The following is a 6320-nucleotide window of genomic DNA, read 5'->3' as shown; positions in this document are numbered from 1 at the left end:
TATATCTATGAATATAGTAAAGCATACAATGGGGAAAGGTATGAAAACTTCTTAGCCACAACCAAACACCTTGAGAATGACTCACTGGGCCTGGAGGCTCAGGACCATAGTCTTAGGGGACACCAAGGTCAACTGGCATAACAGTTCACAAACACAATGTTCTTCATCTAATTCTGATGAGTAGCAACTGGGATCTTAAAAGCTCATGAGCAGCCATCTAAGGTAAAACTGAGGTGACTGAAAATACTTTCTGTGTCTGGAGGAAAAAGATTGTAGAAAATTGAAGGCACATAGAAACATCAGCTTCTACAACCCTGAAACCAGAAAAACTAGATGGTGCCTGGCTACCACTACCAACTATTCTGGAATGTATGACATTAGAAGGTCCTGGATAGAATGAGAGAAAAATATGGAACAAAACTCACAATTATAAAAAAGAAATTATTTGACTTACTGGTTAGATAGTGTCAGTAACTGGGGGAGTGCCTTACACCATGATGCTTAGACACCCTTCAGGTCTGGACTCATCCCCATGGTTCAACTTTCAGTCAAACAATAGACAGGTCTATAAAGAGAATGGAGTCCTGGTGAGGCACTGTGGGTTAATGTGCTGGACTGCAAAGTTGGTATGAGTCATAACTACCACTTGTCTGTCAGTTTTTCATATTGTGGTGGCTTGTGTATTGCTGTAATTCTGGAAAGTTATGCCACCGGTATTTTAAATGCCAGCAGGGTCAACCACGGTGGACAGGTTTCAGATGAGTTTCCAGATGAAGACAGACTAGGAAGAAGGAGAGATGAAATATTTCTGAAGATTTATGAATATTCCTGTGAAAAGCAGTGGAACGCTGTCAACACCAGATTACTGAATATTGAAACATGATGAAGAGCCCCAGAATATTGTCAGATATAGTGCCAGAAGATGAGCCTCTCAAGTTAGAAGTCACTCAAAATGCCCCTGGAGAAGAGCTGCCTCCTCAAAATAGAACTGACTGTGATGACACAAATTGAATAAAACCTACCGGACTTTCATTTGCTGATGGGGCACAACTCAAAATGAAGAAATAGCTGTAAAAGTACATTAATGATCGGAACTTGAAATGTACAAAATATGAATTTAGGAAAATTGCAAATTGCCAAAAATGAAATGGAACCTATAAACATCAATATCCTAGGCATTAGTGAGTTGAAATGGACTGGTATTGGCCATTGTGAATCTAACAATCACATGGTTGACTATGCTTGGAATGACAAACTGAAGAGGAATGGTGATGCATTCATCATCAAAAAGAACATATCAAGAGCAATCATGAGGTACAACATTGTCTGTGATAGGATATTATCAGTAGACTTATAAGGAAGACCAGTTAATATCACTATTCAAATTTATGCACCAACCACTAAAGCCAGTGATAATGAAATTGAAGAATTCTACCAACTTCTTCAGTCTGAAATTAATTGATCAAACATGCAATCAAGATGTATATTGATCATTACTGGCAATTGAAATGCAAAGGTTGGAAACAAAGAGGAAGGATCAATAGTTGGAAAATATGGCCTTGGTGATAGTAACAATGCTGAAGATCTCATGATAGAATTTTGCAAGACCAATTACCTCTTCATTGCAGATACCTTTTTAAACAATGTAAAAGATGACTATACATATGGAATACGCAGAAATCAAATTGACTACATCTGTGGAAAGAGATGGTGGAAAAGCTCCATATTTCAACCAAAAAAAGGCCAGGGGCAGACTGTGGAACAGACCAGTTGCTCATATGCGAATTCAGGATGAAGCTGAGGAAAATTAAAACAAGTCCACGAGAGACAAAATATGACCTTGAATATGTCCAACCTGAATTTAGAGATCATCTTAAGAACAGATTTGATGAAGAAAATATTCAAACCTCGACTTGTGGTATTGAAAGATTCTATGTGCAAAATACTGATTGATGAAGAAAGCATCAAAAGAAGATAGTACAGTCACTGTACCAAAAAGAAATGGTGGATGATCAAAAGCTAATAATCTTTTTTTAAAAGTTTTTATTGTGAATTATGTTTACATGTGAAAACATAAGGTTTACATTCATCCTATCTTATTTCATTGCATTGCAATGATTGCAATTCCCTGCATGCATCATCAAACAACCAAAGGGTACACCCTACAAGCCTGCCCCTTCCCTGGCTGTCAACACACAGCCCCTCTCCCTCCCAGAGTTCAGAGTCCCCAGCCACTCCATCTCTCCACGCCATCGTCTCTACCTCCATCTCTGGTGTCGCTGCCTCTCTGGATAGGGTCTCACATTCCACTATTCTCCCTTGATGGTCCCAGGATCCACTGCTCCTGGACTGCAAGATTAACCTCTCCCCTCCTTTTGTTACAAAATGTCTATCTTTACATTTGCGACACTCACAATCAGTCCTCCTCATCTCCTTTCACCAGCCCCATCCAGACAGGTTTGAAACCACTCAGTGAAGATTTTTATCTTCCTCCGTATCCTCTGAAACTAGGCTTCCTCTTGAAAGCTTGCAAACCTGTCACTTCGTGCCTTTGTAGTGCCCCCATTTTGGGTAGCCAATGTCTAAGTTGCCCATCCCTGTCACACCTGTGTACCGAGGGGTTGGGAATGATCCGTGCTGTAAAGATTTGTTCCCTCTTTTGAGTTACTACATCCACAAGCATAGATCAAGTTCATCAAATTGTAGCGGATTACTCTTGTTTCCCTCTTCTTTCTTCCTCTAGTCGAGTTTCCCTCTTCTTTATTCCTCTAGTCAAGTTCTGGTTATCCAGCCATTGAAGCCAGGTCAAATGGGTACTACCTGGAAGTATGGGTGTTCTTGTGTATTTCGCCTCACTTCATATCAGCTGGACCCTTCGCTCTCCATTCTAGTCCTCTGTTGCCATGTCCCTGTCCCTGGACCCAGGAGTCCCAAGGTCTTGCCATACTGCTGGCCAACCATGTCACAATTCAGGTTGACAGGAAGCTATTGAACGTAGCTCACAACTTCATTGCTGTTTTTCCCAAACATCCCCTGTAGGCGACTAATGTGCTCAGCAGCAAGATGACATGACTTCTCGTGAATCTTACTCTTGGGAGGGGGTTTGTCCTGAGGGGACCAGACCACTTGCCTTGATGGCTCCCGGGCGAATGACTTGCTTGTCCTTGTAGTAGTCATTCAGACTGCCATTATTGTTTTTGATTTTTCCTGCTGGCCTTTCTTTCAAGAAGCATCTTCTGTTTCTTCTAGCCATTCCAGGCTGGTCTGCTTGTCCTTTTAGTGGAAATTTTGCACTTCAAAATGTTATGGATGAGGATCAGGATTCCACCTATGGTCTTATGCAATGCAAAGGCTCTGCAGGAAGCCTCTTTCAATGGGCAAGTTCTAGCCCCATTTTAGGTATTCTAATCAGTTAAAGGCTGAAGACAGACTTACAAGCGTTCTATGGTGATGTTTCTGGCTATTACTTTTACTCCCTCTCAAGAGTATTTTACAATAGTTGTTGTTAGGTGCCATCGAGTTGGTGCTGACTCATAGCGACCTTATGCACAGCAGAAGGAATGAAACACTGCCCGATCCTAGGCCAACCTCACTATTGTTGTCATGCTTGAGCCCATTGTTGCTATCACTTAGCCAATCCATCACGCTGGGGGTCTTCCTCTTTTTCGCTGACCCTCCACCTTACCAAACATGATATCCTTTTCCAGCATCTGGTCCCTCCTGGCAATATGTCTGAAGTATGAGAGACGAAGCTTGCCCATCTTAGACTCCAAGGAACACTCTGGCTGCATTTCTTCCAAAACAGATCTGTTGGTTCTATTGGCAGCCCATGGCACTTTCAATATTCTCCTCCAACACCATAGCTCAAAAACATCAATTCTTCTACAGTCTTCTTTATTTACTGTCCAACTTTCACATGCATATGAGGTTATTGAAAATACCATGGCTTGGGTCAGGCGCACCTTAGTCCTCAAGCTGACATCTTTGGTGTTCAACAATTTAAAAAGGTCTTGTGCAACAGATTTGCCTAACGCAAAACGTCGTTTGATTTCTTGACTGCTGCTTCCGTGAGTGTTGATTGTTGATCCAAGAAGAATGAAGTCCTTGACAACGTCAATCTTTTCTCCGTTGATAAGAATGTTGTTTATTGGTCCAGTGGTGAGGATTTTTGTTTTCTTTACATTGAGAGGCAATCCATACGGAAGGCTGTGCTCTTAGATCTTCATCAGTAAATATTTTAAGTCTTCTTCACTTCCAGCAAGCAAGGTTGTATCATCTGCATATCGCGGGTTGTTAATGAGTCTTTCTTCAATCCTGATGCCATGTTTTTCTTCATGTAACCCAGCTTCTCGGATTATTTGCTCAGCATAAAGGTTAAATAAGTATGGTGAAAGGATACAACCCTGTCGTACACCTTTCTTAATTTTAAACCATTCAATGTTCCGGTGTTCTGTTCGAACAACTGTCTCTTGGTCCATGTACAGACTCCTCATGAGCACAATTAAGTGTTCCGGAATACTCATACTTCGCAATATTGTCCATAGCTTGTCATGATCCACACAATCAAAAGCCTTTGCGTAGTCAATAAAGCACAGAACAACATCTTTCTGATATTCTCTGCTTTCAGCCAAGATCCATCGGACATCAGCAATGATATCCCTCATTCCACAGCCTCTTCTGAATCTGGCTTGAACCTCTGGAAGTTTTCTGTCAATGTATGCTTGCAGCCATTTCTGTATTACCTTTAGTAAAACTTTACTCGCATGGGATATCAAAGAGATTGTCCGATGATTTCTGCATTCCGTTGGGTCACCTCTCTTTGGAATGGGCACAAATGCGGATCTCTTCCCATCAGTCGACCAGATAGTTAGTTGTCTTCCAAATTTCTTGGCATAGATGATTGAGTGCCTTCTGTGCTGCATCACTTTCTTGAAAGATTTCAATTTGTATTCCATCAATTCTTGGTGTCTTGTTATTTGCCAATTCCTTCAATGCACCTTGGATTTCTTCCTTCACTATCATTGGCTCTTGATTATATGCTACCTCTTGAAATGGTTGAATACCAGACATTTCCTTATACTTTCTGCATCATTCAATAATTTTCCCAGAGAATCTTTCAATAATGAAAGTCGAGGCTTGAATTTTTTCTTCCATTTCCCACAGCTTGAGAAATGCTGAGCGTGTTCTTCCTTTTTGGTTTTCTGACTCCAGTTCTTTGCACATTTTGTTGTAATATTTGGCTTTATCTCCTTGAGCTGATCTTTGAAATTTTTTGTTCAGTTCTTGTACCTCCTCATTTCTTCCATTTGCTTTAGCATCTCTACACTGGAGAGAAACTTTCAGTGTTTCTTCTGACATCCATTTTGACCTTTGCCTTCTTTCTTGTCTTCTTAATGACTTTTTTCTTTCTTCATGTATGATGTTCTTGATGTCATCCCACAACTCTTCTGGTCTTCAGTCTTTATTGTTTAATGTATCAAAACTGTTCTTCAAATGATCTCTAAATTCATGTGGGATATATTCAAGGTCATATTTTACAATTGTAGGTAAGGGAAACCAAGAATCAAAAGACAGCCAAGCATCTTAACATTATTTGCCCTCTTTTACCCATTCCAACCATGCCTTAATCCCTGTATCCCTGAACCATGTTGTTCCAAGGTTGTGCATACATCATTATTTACCTCTGCTCTGCTTAACCCATGCAAACCTGCCTAAGTGTTCTCACATCTGCCTTGTTCTTCCATTCCCCTCCCCTTTCTAGTGTATTGCCCCATCCAGCACCCAAACTATCCTGTGACTATTCCCTACCTGGTGCTCCACCTTCTCCTCCCTCCCTCATCCCACCTAATACACCCCAATAACCAGCAAATATTTCCCCCCTTTTAGTGTGGGTACTTTTTCTTATTCTTTTACAATAGTGGTATTTCTCCTTTTGTGACTGATTTAATTCACTCAGCATAATGTCCTCAAGATTTATCCATGTTATGCAATGACTTGCAGCTTCCTTGTAATTCTTCAAGGTAGCATAATATTCCATTGTGTGTATGTATCACAGTTTGTTTATCCAGTCAGTCTTCAGTTGATGGGCACTTAGGCTGTCTCCAATTTTTTTGCTATTGTAAATAGTGCTGCTATGAACATTGGTGTGTTATGGCTCATATTTCTTGTGGACAAATGCCAAGTAGAGGAATTGTTGGATCATAAGGTATCTCTATTTCAAACCTTCTAAAGGCGCTCTGGTAGCGTAGTGGTTACGAATCGGGCTGCGAACCTTAAGGTCAGCGGTTCGAAACTACCAGCCGCTCCGCGGGAGAAAGATG

The sequence above is a fragment of the Chrysochloris asiatica genome, unplaced genomic scaffold, assembly GCF_000296735.1.
Source record: "Chrysochloris asiatica unplaced genomic scaffold, ChrAsi1.0 scaffold00118, whole genome shotgun sequence".
NCBI classification, from domain to species: Eukaryota; Metazoa; Chordata; class Mammalia; order Afrosoricida; family Chrysochloridae; genus Chrysochloris; species Chrysochloris asiatica.
Note: the sequence above shows the minus strand (reverse complement) of the source record.